General features: G+C 37.9%; 1 long non-coding RNA gene across 2 annotated transcripts in view; it reads left to right on the top strand.

Moving 5' to 3' along the window:
- LOC134729065 (uncharacterized) overlaps window positions 1-16,051 on the top strand; it is a 237,414-nt gene that overhangs the window by 132,758 nt on the left and 88,605 nt on the right. For both annotated transcript variants that reach the window (XR_010109903.1, XR_010109904.1), the window contains one exon: window positions 13,168-13,248. This is a non-coding gene — a long non-coding RNA (uncharacterized LOC134729065). The remainder of the gene's footprint in view (window positions 1-13,167; window positions 13,249-16,051) is intronic.

Raw genomic sequence — 16,051 nt, 5'->3', positions numbered from 1 at the left:
GCTGGAGCTACAAAAGCATGAAGCCCTTGGAGGGAGGCATCGGGGGCTCAGGACATCTGCAGAAAAAGTTAAAAATGAGTCAATATGTGAAAAATTTGAATGTGTTCTAAAACCTTCTGAAGACATCAAAAGCCAAACATTGTAAGAAAAGGAATAAACAAAATAAAAACTGCCATTTTTACAGCCTTCCCAGGATCACCACTGATTCTATTTAACCTGAAAATATTTAGCTGGGTTAATGTTATTCATAACATAAAAACCAGAAAGACATATTTTAGCCAAAATAAATATAGAAGTAAAACAGAAACTTTGAGGAAAGAAACCTTTGATAACGAATATTTTAGAATTACTGTATGTCACGTCATTTAACAATGTCTTTGCCTGGCAGTATGTCCAGGGATCCCCTGGACTGTCAGATGTGAGTCTCATCTGAGTATAGCTTGGTGTCTGCATCACAGCCTAAAGGCTTAGAGCAGGATACCTAATTTACCCAGAGCAATGGAAGTACAATTATGTTTAAGAGTTATACAAGTGTTGAGACAGATCCACTTTTTGAAATTAAAAGACTTGCAAAGATTTTGGAAAGGCATTTTCAGGTGCTAGAACTTTCAAAAATAATAGCATCGGTTGAACTTTTGATAACTCTCTCAAAACTTCCCAACGTGTCCCGCTTTTCTCCCCATGCCAAATACTGTACAATTTAAGTTTATATTAAAAGACTCTCTAAAAGAATTACATTTAATAATCTAGAGCTGCACAGCCCAATATGGTAGCCATTGGCCATGTGTGGCTGTTTAAATTTAAATTAATTAAAATTAATAAAGTTAAAGATGATGTTCCCCAATCATACTGGCCACATTTAAAGTGCTCTGTGGCTGCATGTGGCTACTAGCTACCATATTGCATAGCACAGGTATAAAACATTTCCAACACTGCATAAAGTTTTGTTGGACAGCACTGATCTTAACTTTTCTTAGTGTATACTGCAGGTCACTAGCTTTAGGCTCCTAAAGGAGAAATGTACAGGGAGTTCTGAGTTAAGCATGTCTCTTCTCTTGTGGGTGTGTGTTGGTGCTTTTCTTATGCTAGTAAGAACTGTCAATCTTCAGAGGAAGCTCTGGGATATAGGGGATTCCCAAATCAGTTTAGATATCAAACTCTTCTTTGTGGAGTAACTTCCAAGACAGTGTTCCACGGAACAAACTATAGAAAATGTGTATCTGTGGAGTAAGCAGCTTGACATTATGAAATGTGCCTTACCACATCTGTCTCCCCTTCTGTGTCCAGAATAATGCTTCACACATAGTGGGTTGCACTGTTGGTTTAACTGAGGCAAGGGATATAGCCAAGTCAAAGACAAGTGGTAAACAGATACAGAGTGATAACCATTTAGTTTTGGTACTCCTACACCAATTGCCTCTGTACTGCAGCTACCACATAGATAAAACCACCAATCTTCGGCTGGGCACCGTGGCTGACACCTGGAATCCCAACACTTTGGGAGGCTAAGGCGGGTAGATCAAGAGGTCAGAAGTTCGAGACCAGCCTGCCCAACATGGCGAAACCCAGTCTCTACTAAAAATACAAAAAATTAGCTGGGCGTGGTGGCAGGCACCTTTAATCCCAGCTGCTCAGGAGGCTGAGGCAGGAGAATCACTTGAATCCGGGAGGAGGAGGTTGCAATGAGCTGAGATTGCGCCACTGCACTCCAGCCTGGGTGACAAGAGTGAAACTCCATCTCAAAAATAAATAAAAATAAAACTGCCACTCTTCTATACCCAAGTACATTTTTAATTTCTACATTTAGATTCACTTCTTTGATGTACACCTTTCCATTTTTTTGAGAAAGCAGAACACATCCTAACAGATATATTGTTCTGAATTATTATTTAGTTTGCTAAATTTTCATTTGAATTTGTTTAAAACTCCAGTTTCTCTCAGTGCACTGGAAAGAAAAATCTACAGGCTACAAAAGCCCTCTATTTTCCTAGTATTGCAGTTTGGACATGTTCTAATTGGAAATTGATGCTTTAAAAACAACTTAAATTTTCTTTTTAATGATCTCTCTTACCAGAAGCTGGCTGGAAGTTCTGGGAGGCAAGAGAATATTCCAGGCAAGCCACAGATCCTTCTTTTGAAAATCTCTTTAATGTATTATAGCTTAATTTACTTTTTTTTTTTTTTTTTTTTCTGAGACGGAGTCTTGCTCTGTCGCCCAGGCTGGAGTGCAGTGGTGCGATCTCGGCTCACTGCAAGCTCCAACTCCCAGGTTCATGCCATTCTCCTGCCTCAGACTCCTGAGTAGCTGGGACTACAGGTGCCCACCACCACACCTGGCTAATTTTTTCTGTTTGTTTTTAGTAAAGATGGGGTTTCACTGTGTTAGCCAGGATGGTCTCGATCTCCTGACGTTGTGATCCACCTGCCTTGGCCTCCCAAAGCACTGGGATTACAGGCTTAAGCCACCATGCCTGGCCAGCTTAATTTACTTTTATCTGAACCCTCCTTTAAAAATCTCAGCACCTTGATTGTCCTCTCTCTGAAATAAGATATCCTTACTCAGGATAAATACTCCGAGACCCTAGCAGACTATAGAAAAATGAAGGTGGGAGGAAATGTGACCTCCACAGAGGCCAGGTGCTAAGCAAACTCCCCATGGCCTTCCGGCTCCTGAGTCTTTGCTCTCTTCTCTTTTTCTCAGATATCTCACTCTTCTACATCCAAAGACCCATCTTCTCCTGGAGACTTTATTTCCCTTCTTCTGAATGCCTATAATGGTCACTATTGCACCTCCTGCTTGATTTGGCCCTGGGTTTTCCTTCTCTCAATTGGCTGAGAGAAGGAAACATGTTATGTTTTGTTTCCCAGATGTGCTGGCTGGCTCTTTACAACAGAGATCACAATTTATGTTTCTTGAGCACTTAGGACAGGTTGTACAAGCACCAGGTGTTCAGTAAATAACAGTAAAAATATGATGTTGCAAATACATATTTTAGGTGCATGCCAAGTAGTGAAAATATTACTACACACACGTTAGCATATGCATGGATACACGCACCCTCACCCACTGCTTAAAGTAGATTAGTTACTCATAACAGTGAAATTTCCTTTACATGAAGTGGTCTAACTTTAAAGTTGTTATAAGACATATAATAGGGAAGAGCTTGGCAAATTACAGAATAGCAAATATATATATATATACACATACATATATATATATTTATAAATTTAATCTACATAGATAACAAATCATTTTAAGATCTTTAGAAATATCTAGTCACATAACAGCCATTGTGATAAGGCAGAAGTTAGATGAACTAGAATTTATTTACCTCTCTTTTTTGATAGTATTTTTACTGTGATATACTAAATTTATTAAAGTTTGAATAAACTCAAAATTCACCATTTTAAGGTATCCATTCAGTAGTCTTTAGTGTATTTGCCATGTTGTGCAACCACTACCACTATCGATTCCCAGAAATGTTCTATCTTCCTCCACAAGAAACTCCAAACCTGCTAAAATTAGCTTCAATATGCCCCCTTCTAGCATGCCCTGGATCAGCAGCCTAGCCACTTCACCCATCTTATGTGTAGACTGTGGGGCACTGATGCCCTCCCCACTCTACTCCCAGGCACGTCTCCAGGCATTCAGAGCACTTGCTGCCTGAATTAGCCGCCTGAGCTGTCCCACCCTTCCTGTGCACAGATTGTGGTGCAGCAAGGCCCTCTCTGCTCCCTGTCCAGGCAGATCTCCAGGCACTTGTAGCACCTGGTTAGGAGTTTAGGCCTCCCTTCCTCCCCATGCAGAGAACTTGGGGTTGAGGAGGTTTCCCAGGTCCATACCCAGGCAAACCTCTAGGCACTTGGTGGCCACCCACTGGATTCTCCATCAGCACTGGCACTTGTGCCTACCATTGGGAAGATTCCTAGGAGGGCCTGCACATCTTGGTTCCCCGCCCCCCGCCCCCATCCAGGGCTGAACAGGGAGCTCAGACCACTGTGCACTTCACAGATCAGCCCATTGCCTGAGCCAACAGAGAGCTTCTCCCAGTAAAAAAGGATCAAGTATATGCCCTTCCACGTTGGCTGTAGCCAGCTCTAACCCATAAGAGCCACCTATTGGCCTGGAGGTTGAACAACATAACATAATAGGAAATCTGTCACAAGCACACAGCACTAGGGAACAAGATACACCTCCTGTGACCACAGCCACCTTAACCCCATGGGATGTAGTGAGTCTGCTCACATGCCCACTACATCACTACTGAAACCAGCACTTGGATAAGCCATCCTACAGAGGCTATAACCAGCGAACTTTTCTTTTGCCACTAAAAACACCCAGCACTGGAGATCTAACCCTCAGCATAGTCTGTTCCTAAGGAAGAGGGGAGTGTAGCCTGCCAAAGCCCCCCTTGTGCCCAAGGAAATGCAAGTACAGCACCAGCTGCTGAAGGCGGCACCACCATAACCCGGAAACGGATATGAAGAGGCTGTCATCTCTCACCCTCTGGCCTCCTACTCTGTGCACTCTTGCAGGCTCAACAGTGGCTCTTATCAGAGCACAGGGAGTGTGGGGTGAAAGAAAATGCTTCTTAGGCTTATACAGTGGTTCCAACCCCATTGAAGGTGAAGAATGTACGCTGGGGAAGGGTGCTTTTCATGCTTCTCCATTCCCTTTGCCCTGCCCTTATTGGCTGGCTCTTACTCTTAACTGCCACCTAATGGACTGCAGTTTCAATTCAATAAAAAGACTTAACGATTTTAAATAAATATGCATCCAACATTGGAGAATCCAGATTTACTAAAAAAATTATTTCTAAACTTAAAAAAAGACTCTGGTAGCCACACAATCATAATTACTAAACGAAATTACATCACTCCCACAAGTGACCACGGAGAAAGCCACTACATGAACTTGTCCACAACCAAGGAACCCATACATACAGAGCCTTGGCACCCTGAAAGCATCCAGAAACAAACCCAATAGACCATACACAAGATATACCACAGTCATACCCCCAAGGGAAAAAAGAATTAAAAAAATAAAAAAGCCCCATACAAACGTTAGCATTTTTTTAAAAGGAAGAATCAGCTCTCTCAAATGAGATTTCTTCTCATTTGCACAAGAACTCTGGCAATACAAAAAGCTAGAGTATTTTGTCACCTCCAAAGGATCTCACTAGCTCCCAAGCAATAATGGATTCTAACCAGAATGTAATGTCTCAAATGACATGTATAGAATTCATAATATTGATGGCAAAGAAACTCAATGAGATCCAAGCGAAAGTTGAAATCTAACGCAAAACAAAATGATCCAAGATTTGAAAGACAACATAGATATGTTAAAAATAAGATAAAAGGCCTAACAAAACTTCTAGAATTGAAAAATTCACTACAGGAGTGTCAAAATACAGCTGTAGCCTTAACAACAGACTAGACCAGGCAGAATAAAGAATTTCAGAGCTTGAAGACTGATTCTTCAAACCTGCCCAGTCAGGCAAAAATAAGAAAAAAAGAATTAAAGCAAAATCAATAAAGCCTTTGAGAAATATCAAGTTATATAAAGCCACCAAATATATGATGTATTGGCATTCCTGAAAGAGAAGAACAGAAAGTAAGCAACTTGGAAAACATATTTGAGGATATAATTCAGCAAAACCTCCGCAATCTTGCTAGAAAAGTTAGCATGTAGATACAAGAAGTCCAGAGAACTCCTGTGACATACTATACAAGATGACAATCTTCCAGGTACATGGTCATCAGACTATTCAAAGTCAACACAAAACAAAAAATTGTAAAGGCAGCTAGAGAAAAGGGTCATATTACCTAAAAAGAAGAAACCCATCAGACTAACAGTGGACTTTTCAGCAGAAATCTTATAAACCAGAAGACATGGAGGGCTGAGTTTTAGCATTCTTAAAGAAAAGAAATGCCACTCAAGAATTTCATATCCTGTCAAACTAAGCTTCATAAACAAAGAAGAAATAAAGTTCCAGATAAGCAATCAGCAAAGGTATTTGTCACAACCAGACCAGCCCCACAAGAGATGCTTAAGTGATCTCTAAACATAGAAATGAAAGAATAATTGCTACCACAAAAGCACACATAAGCACATACCTACAGACCCTACAGAGCAACTACACAACCAAGACTACAAAGCAACCAGTTAACACTATGACAGGGATAAAACCTCACATGTCAAAATTAACATTGAATATAAACAGCCTAAATGCCCCCTTAAAAGACACAGCGTGATAAATTGGATTTAAAAAAACAAAACCCATACTTCTGCTATCTGCAAGAGACCCATCTCACATATAAAAACACCCATAAGGTCAAAAGAAGGGAAGGTAGAGAAAGATCCATCAAGCAAATGGAAAACCAAAAAGAGCAGGATTCACTATTCTTGTATCAGATAAAATAGACTTTAAACCAACAACAGTAAAAAAGGACAAAGAAGGACCTTACATGGTGATAAAAATTTCAGTTCAACAAAAAGACTTAACTGTTTTAAATAAATATGCATCCAACATTGGAGCATCCAGATTTATTAAAAAGTTACTTCTAAACTTAAGACTCCAGTAGCCACACAATAATAATGGGAGACATCCAGACAACACTGACAGCATTAAACACATCATCGAGGCAGAAAACTAACAAACTCTGGACTCTAATACTTGACCAATCGAACCTAATAGACATCTACCGAATACTACATTCAAAAACTAGAATATACATTCTTCTCGTCTGCACATGAAACATACTCAAACGTTGACCATATCCTTGGCCATACAGCAAGTCTGAGTAAAGTCAAACAAATCAAAATTACACCAAGCATCTCCTCAGACCACAGTGGAATAAAAATAGAAATAAATACCAAGAGGAACTCAAAACCACATAAATATATGAAAATTAAACAACTTATTCCTGAATGACTTTTGAGTAAACAATAAAATTAAGGCAGAAATCAAAAAGTTCTTTGAAACAAATGAAAATATAGACACAACATACCAAAACCTCTGGGATATGGGAAAAGCAGCGTTAAGAGGAAAGTTTATAGCACTAAACACCTACATCAATAAGATAGAAATATCTTAAATTAACAATTCAATTTCACACCTGAAGAATCTAGACCAAAAAAAAAAACCCGAAAGGTAGCAGAAGAAAATAACTAAAATCAGAGCAGAACTTTATGAAATTGAGACCCCCAAAAACACAAACAGAATCATTAAAATGAAAAGTTTGTTCTTTGAAAGGACAAGATATATAGACCACTAGCTCAATTAACAACAACAACAACAAAAAAAATCCAAATAAGCACAAAGTTAACAAAGGTGACATCCAACCAATCTCACAAATATAGAAAAGATCCTCAGAGACTGCTATGAGCATTTCTATGCACATAAAATATGAAATCTAGAGAAAATGAATAAATTCTTGCAAATACACCGACTCCCAAGATTGAACCAGGAAGGAAGAAAAATCCTGCACAGAACAATAAGGAGTAAAAAAATTGAAACAGTAATTTTTTTAAAAAAAACGCACTAATCAAAAAAGAAAAAAGCCCTGGAAGAGATGGGTCAGCCAAATTCTACAAAAAGAGCTGGTACCAATCCTACTGGAACTGTTCCAAAAAATCTAGGAGGAAAGAGAGACTTTTCCCCAACTCATTCTATGAAACCAGTGTCATCTTGTTACGAAAATTCTGGCAAAGACACAACCGAAAATGAAAACTATAAGCCAGTATCCCTGATGAACAAAGATGCAAAAATCCCCAACAAAATACTAGCAGAAAGAATCTAGCAGCACATCAAAAAGATAATTCACTATGATCAAGTAGGCTTTATTCCTGGGATGCAAGGATGGTTAAATATATGCCAATCAATTAATGTGATACACCCCATAAACAGAATTTAAAAAGCAAAAATTATGTGATCATCTCAATAGATACAGAAAAAGCATTCAGTAAAATACAACATCCCTTCATGATAAAAATCCTTGACAAACTAGGCATTCAAGGAATATATCTCAAAATAATAAGAGCCATCTATGTCAAACCTACAGCCAACATCATATGTAATGAGCACAAGCTGGAAGTATTTCCCCTATGAACTGGAACATGATAAAGATGTCCACTCTCACCACTCCTATTCACTATAGTACTAGAAATCCTAGCCAGAGCAATCAGGAAAGAGAAATAAATAAAAGGCATCCAAATAAAAAAATAAGTCAGATTATCTCTCTTCACTGATAATATGATCCTATACCTCAAAAACCCTAAAGATTCCTCCAAAAGACTGCTAGAGCTAGTTAATAACTTCAGCAAAGTCTCAGGATACAAAATAAATGTATAAAAATCAGTAGCATTTCTATATATCAGTAACATTCTAGCTGACAGCCAAATCGAGAATGCAATCCCATTTCCAATGTCCACAAAAATAAAATACCTAGTAATACATCTAATAAAGAAGATGAAGGATCTCCACAAGGAGTACTACAAAAGAATGCTTAAAGAATGTATAGATAACACAAATAAATGGAAAATCATTCCATGCTCATGGCTCAATAGAATCCATATTGTTAAAATGGCCATATTGCCCAAAGTGATCTATAGTTTCAACACACTTTCTATCAAATTGTGAACATCACTTTTTCACAGAATTAGAAAAACCTATTCTAAAATTCATATGGAACCAAAAAAGAGCACAAATGGCCAAGGCCAACCCTAGACAAAAACAAAAAAGCTTCAGACCTTTCTCACATTACAGGTCTTCAAACTATACTATGAGGCTACAGTAACAAAAGCAGCATGGTACTGGTTCAAAAATAGACACATAGACCAATGAAACAGAATAGAAACCCCAGAAATAATGCTGCATACCTACAAACAACTCATCTTCAACAAAGTTGACAAAAATAAACAATGGGGAAAGGACACCCTATTAAATGAATGGTGCTGGGAAAACTGGCTAGCCATATGCAGAAGAATGAGAATGGCCCCCTACTTCTCATCATATACACAAATTAATTCAATATGGATTAAAAACTTAAATGTATGGTGTCAAACTATTAAAATTATAGAAGAAAGTCTAGGAAATACTCTTCTAGACATTGTCTTAGGCAAAGAATGTATGATGAAGATCCCAAAAGCAAATGCAACAAATCAAAAATAGACAAATGAGATTTAATTAAACTAAAGAGCTCCCACAAAGCAAAAGAAACTCTCAACGAGTAAACAGACATCCTAAAGAATGGGAGAAAATATTTGCAAACTCTGCATCCAACAAATAACCCAGAATCTATAAGGAACTTAAAAAAATCAACAAGAAAAAAAAACAAACAATCCCATTAAAAAGTAGGCAAAGGACATGAACAGAGACTTCCCAAAAGAAGACATACAAGCCACTAACAAATACATGAAAAAGTGCTCAATATCACTAATCATCAGAGAAATGCAAATTAAAACTCAACTGAGGTACTATCTCAAGCCACTCAGAATGGTGATTAGTGAAAAGTTAAAAATAATAGATATTGGCAAGGTTGTAGAGAAAAGGGAACGCTTATATACTGTTTATGGGAATGTAAATTAGTTCAGCCACTGTGGAAAGCAGTTTGGAGAGCTCATAAAGAACTAAAAGTAGAACTACTATTTGACCCAGCAATTCCATTACTGAGTATATTTACCCAAAGGAAAATAAATCATTCTTCCAAAAAGATAATATGAACTCCTATGTTCATTGCAGCACTATTTACAATAGCAAAGATGTGAAATCAACCTAGGTGCCCATCAATGATGGATTGGATAAAGAAAATGTGGTATACATAAACACCATGGAATACTACATGGCCACAAAAAGAACAAAACCATGCCCTTTACAGCAACATGGGTGTGGCTGGAGGCAGTTATGCTATGTGAACTAATGCAGACACAGAAAAGCAAATATCACATGCTCTCACTTAAAAGTGGAAGCTAAATCTTGGATTCACACAGACATAAAGATGGGAACAATAGACAATGAGGACTTTGAAAGGAGGGAGAGGGAAGGCAAAGGCTGAAAAAGCTTCTATTGGGCACTATGTTCACTACCTGGATGATGAGGTTAATAGAAGCCTAAACCTTAGTACCACGCAATATATCCTTTAACAAATCTGTACATGTTCTCCCAAATCTAAAATATAAATGGAAAATTTTAAAAGTATGAAGATGCTGCTAGTTTTGAAGTAAATATTAAATAAATGAGCTTGATCCTAGTAAATCCCATCTAGTTCATGAGCAAGGTGACTAGGCTGCTTGGTAATACAATTGAGCCATGGTTTGGTATGGACCTTTTTTGCTCAAATAGCTTTTACACATGTCATTAAGAGTTTCATGTTAGAGCCTCAGGTCCTATTTACATCTGATTTTCCCCCCAAGACATAAGTGAGAATTAAATCCACAAAGTGTATTCCTAGTCCAGCAACAAAATGCTCTTTTAAAATCTGAGAGAAATTCTTATCTCTATAGAAAATTAATTTTTTTCCCTGCAGAAAACCTAAACAAGCAAGATTGCCTTTAGGTTTTATTTTGCTGCTTCTTCATTAGAAGCTGTGAGAAGCTGTCTCCCAAGAAACAGACCTGCTGCATAATAACCTATGAATACACAGATTTTAATATAAAAATGAAATGATCTACAATTGAGTTAAAACCACCAAGTTTTAAAATACAAACCTAATCATAATTGTGATACAAAATAACTGGTCAAGCTTTGAAAATTATATTCAAAAATAAAAGCAATCGTTACTATTAAAAAACATACACAAATGATGCTTAACTTATATAGAACTGAAAGCTCAAGAAGTTTATACCAAATAATGAATGTAATAAAGTTCACTTGAATTATAAGAGACAGTTCTGAAACATTACGAAACAATTTGAAATTACTACTTGAAATGACTACTTCAGAATTTAAGAAACTTATAGGTTCGTTTTTATTTTGACTTTTATTTGATGACTATATTTTAAAATTATGTCAGTAATAGCTTAAAACCAGATTTTTTTTTATTATACTTTAAGTTTTAGGGTACATGTGCACATTGTGCAGGTTAGTTACATATGTAAACCAGATTTTAATTAGGTATATTTTTGTGTTTTACTATTTCAGTTATTGCTTAAGAATTCTGGTTGCCTGCGTCAACTGCCATGTCTTTAAATTATGATTTTTAAATGTTTTATTTAGTTTATTTATTAGAAACATATGAACTCAGTAATCTATTTAGGACATAAATTAACAAACGGATCAAAAGCACTTACATATAGTAAACTTCCTCACTTTAAATTATTTTAACAGCCTGTGCATGGTGGCTCACACCTGTAATCCCAGCACTTTGGGAGACTGAGGCAGGCGGATCACCTGAGGACAGGAGTTCAAGACCAGCCTGGCCAACATGACAAAACCCTGTCTCTAAAAATACAAAAAAATTAGCCAGGCATGGTGGCAGGCGCCTGTAATCCCAGCTACTTGGGAGGCTGAGGCATGAGAATCACGTGAACTTGGGAGGCAGAGGTTGCAGTGAACCGAGATTGTGCCACTGCACTCCAGCCTGGGGGATGGAGTGACACTCTGTCTCAAAAAAAAAAAAAGATTATTTTAACAATCCAACAATTTCATTCTTCAATATATGTACCCCCCCAAAAATGCATACATGTGCATTAAAAATTGTGTTAAGAATGAGCATGACATCCTTAATATTAACTCTAAATTGAAATGACCCAAATGTTCCTCAAAAATAAAACTGACCAATAAATTGTGGCATATTAATATGATGAAATACTCCACACAATGAAAATGTAAAAGCTAAAGTTACAAGCACAAACATGGATGAATCTTATACATGCTTTTGAGCAAAAGCCTGGTAACATAATACATGTTGCATACTTCCATTTATATAAAGTTCCAATTACAGTAAGCATTAGGAGTCACCATAGAGCTGTTTAGCGAGTAGTTAATAAGTAATGGTTGGGAAGAGACACAGAGTAGGATCCTGAGCGGGAGGGATTATTTCATGATCCGGGTGGTCATTACATAGATTTATTCATTTTGCATTAATTACTGAATGATTTGGATACTTTTCTGTATGCATATTGTGCTTTAATTAAACAGTTTTTAAAATTAGAAAAGAAAGAAAAAGAAATCCTGGGGTCACTGCTCCCATCCTGTCTTTCTTAGATTCCTCTGCCTCTTGAGTCACTAGAGCTATTTGACTAAGGGGTGGGCAAAATAAATACCAGTCTATCATTTGGCATAGAATCTTTGGGGGAACATAGTTCCATGATGTGTAATAAGGTTTGTGTGGGATAGGTGAGTAGAGTTGCTCCTTAATTTACCATGGCAGAGAGAGGGAATCAAGGACAGAGAGGTGGTGGCTGGTATAAGAGACCTGGAAGAAAGAGTCCCTCCTTGAAGGTGGGCATGGCGATGAAACTGCCCATAGCCAAGTGTGTATTTCCCCACTAAGTAAGGCTAATGGCCAATTTGGGATGAGGAGATAAAAATGATCTATAAAGTGCCCCTAGGATGAAAACATATGGCCTATTTCCAAGCTTAAAAAAATAAATTTTTCTTATAGGCCCATATAAATGATTTAGCAATGTTTTTCAGCCTACAGATATAAAATCATTTTAATAATCACAATCAGCCTCATTTTTATCCCATGGAGTGGGATAATATAGAATAGTGCATTCCCAAGTAGCAAGGATAAGTATTGTTTTGTCAAACTGTCTTAGTTGTGCATCTGTGTGTGTGTGTGACACATGGACATGTGCACAGAGACACAGAGAGTTGGACAATAATATAAAATGCATTTCTTACTCAAGTTACTCTCAGAAATGTTTGAAAGCCACGCCTCTATGGAAATCTTCAGTTATTTTTTGTTTGTTAGCCATGGCATTTGTAAACATTTCTGAAAATTTTCCTGGCTTACGTGTAAATACCCTATTTGTTTTTAAAGTAGAGGCGAATTTCCATTTTGATCATTCTTTTGCAGCCAAAAGTTGTGTAAGAGGCATTGTGATATGTTTTATGTGAAAGGCAAGATGCGGTGTGCTATGACATGTTGGAAAGAAAGATTTCTAAAATTGCTAAATGTTTTTTGAAAGAAAACAGAACTATCAATCTTTTCTACCCCCAGGAACATTTCAAATGGGCTTAAAGCATTGTTTTGGAAGTGTGAATAATGAAGCCAAGGACATTAGCAACATCATGAAAGCAGGTATGACCCAAAACATTCCCATGTTTTGTCTAGAAAACTCCAATCTGCCCTTTTCGTTCATACATTTCCAAATAAAATAAGTGGCCTCCCAGCAGAAGTCTTAACATACATGTCTCTGAGCAAAGGGAAAATGTATAGGTCTCTTTTTGATGGCATGAAAAGGCCAGTAAAACCCATGGAACATTCATGAGCATTGCTAAGTTTTCTGTTGTAATAAATGTCCATTTTCTGGAAACTCAATGAAGGAGAATCCAGTTGACCTCTGATAACACAAGTCCTTTCCAGTCTTAGTTATCACACCAATTCACGGTGGACACAAATCTATATAAGCCATTAAGTCTTCACAATGGCTGAATAACCACATAAATGAACATTTCTCCAATGAGGGCTCCAGTTGCATTTGCTCTGTGGCCAGTATTTCCAGGCTTTGATTCTTATCTCAAGCACTTCATTCAAGGCATTATTTTCCTCAAAGCCCTATGTTACTTCTTTTTTTTTTCCCCATCCTCACTCATAGAAATAGAAATGATCTTCATTCTTGACTTCTCACATATATCCCAAACTTCCAAATGCTCATAGGAGACTTTAAATTTGACATCTGGTTGTCCCACCAATTTCAACATTTCCATCACCCCAACTCTTCATGTTTCTCAAGCTTTCAGTCAAGATCCTTTTCAAGTACCCCCATTTTATATAGGGCTACCATTATTTCTTCAGGCAAGACATCCAAACATCACTTCAAAACTCTTCACTCACAATTTCCAATCTGGCAAGAGGATTTGTTATTTCCTTCCTTGAAATGTCCTTGAGATTTGCCCTTTTTATGTATTTATACTGAAACCACGATATTCATGGTTGTCATCAGCTTATGCCTGGATTACTGCTATATCCTTCTTATTCCTGGTTTAGCTGATGAGGAAATTATGGGCAGGAAGATAACTTAAAACTTGATTAAGAATGTGCTGTGTCAGACACTATGCTAGTCACAGAATATACACTGCAAATAAATAAGACCCAACACCTGACATCAAGTCACTCAGAATCTCTTGGCTGCTACTGCTAAACTTATACCAGGCATTCTTAAACATTACTGTCATCGTGTCACTCTCCTCTTTCAGAACTTGGAATGCTTCACATATTTGCTTCATTAAGTACAAATGCTTTTGTCTGATTTTTGTAGTTTTTGCTATTTGGAAAGCCTGCATCTGTCCTACCTTGTTCGCCTTTATTCCCTCACATGGCTCATTTTATTCATCAAGCATAAAATGCTACTTGCCACTACATGTTCCATACAGTTCCTTTCCTTGACTCCTGATCACCCTTCCTGGAGGCCTTCCTTTCTCCTTCTCCCACACAAACCTTATCTGTCCTTCAGGGCCCATTTGCCAGCTTCTCTTTTCCATAAAGCCTTCTGAAATTTTTGCAAACCAATTCTTCCTGTCCCAATGCCTATTGTTGGAGATAATTCTACCTTAGAATTGAGGGACAATTCTATAGTTAGGGGACAGTTCTACCTTAGAGCACTGAGTGTGCTATTAATTTTACCATGTGTTTAAGGATGTTCCTATACACAGAAATAAACTTTTTGATCTTCTCTTAAATACTGGATGTGGGCCCCATACCACCTAGTACTGTGCCAAATCAATAGTGGATTTGGCCTTCACGAGGCATGCTTTTCTGTCTCATCAATCTATTATGTCTCCTTATTCATCAAGTGTTCAGTGACTGACCATCTGTGTCTGGCCCAGGGTTAGACATTTGGGGTTAAACATATTGTATTAGTCTGCTCTCATGCTGCTGTGAAGAAATACCCAAGATTGGATAATTTATAAAGGAAAGAGGTTTAATACACTCACAGTTCTGCATGGCTTGGGAGGCCTCAGGAAACTTATAATCATGGTGGAAGAGGAAGCAAACATGTCTGATATGATTTGGCTCTGTACCCACCCAGATCTCATCTTGAACTGTAGTTCCCATAATCCCCATGGGAGGGACCTGGTGGGAGGTAATTGAATCATGAGGGCAGGTTTTTCCCATCCTGTTCTTGTGATAGTGAATAAGTCTCACAAAATCTGATGGTTCTATAAAGGGCAGTTCGGTGCCCTTGCACATGCTCTCTTGCTTGCCACCATGTAAGACATGCCTTTGCTATTCCTTCCTCTTCTGCCATGATTGTAAGGCCTCCCCAGCTATGGGGAAATGTGATTCCATTACATCTCCTTTTCTTTATAAATTACCCAGTCTGGGCTATGTCTTTATTAGCAGTGTGAGAACAGATTAATACAACATCCTTCTTCACAAGGCAGCAGGAGAGAGAATGAGTGCCCAGCGAAGGGGGAAGCCCCTTATAAAACCATTAGATCTCATGAGAACTCACTATCACAGGAGCAGCATGAGGGTAACCACTTCCATGATTTAATCACCTCCCACCTGGTCCCTCCCAGGACACATGGGGATTATGAAAACTACAATTCAAGATGAGATTTGGGTGGGGACAGAGCCAAGCCATATCACTTATGCAATCAAATAAATATTGATAACAGAAATAAATACATAGTACAGCAGAAGCCCAGGGGAGGAGAGCCTAACCCTGTCTTCAAGAGTAAAGGGGATCCTCCTAAAAAGGATGTTCTTTCCTGCCCGGAATAGCTTTCCTTTCTAGTTTAACTAGCAATTTCTCTCAATCCCTGAGGCTTAGTTCAAAGTTTACCCTTTCTCTGTAGTTTTTCTGTCAACAACAACAACAAAATAGTGGTCTTAAAATTATACATAAAGAAGTAAAAGAAAGACCCAGAAAAGTGTG

This window comes from Pan paniscus, chromosome 16 (genome assembly GCF_029289425.2).
Source record: "Pan paniscus chromosome 16, NHGRI_mPanPan1-v2.0_pri, whole genome shotgun sequence".
NCBI classification, from domain to species: Eukaryota; Metazoa; Chordata; class Mammalia; order Primates; family Hominidae; genus Pan; species Pan paniscus.
The sequence above is the reverse complement of the archived record's forward strand: the minus strand, read 5'-3'. Positions and strand labels throughout refer to the sequence as shown.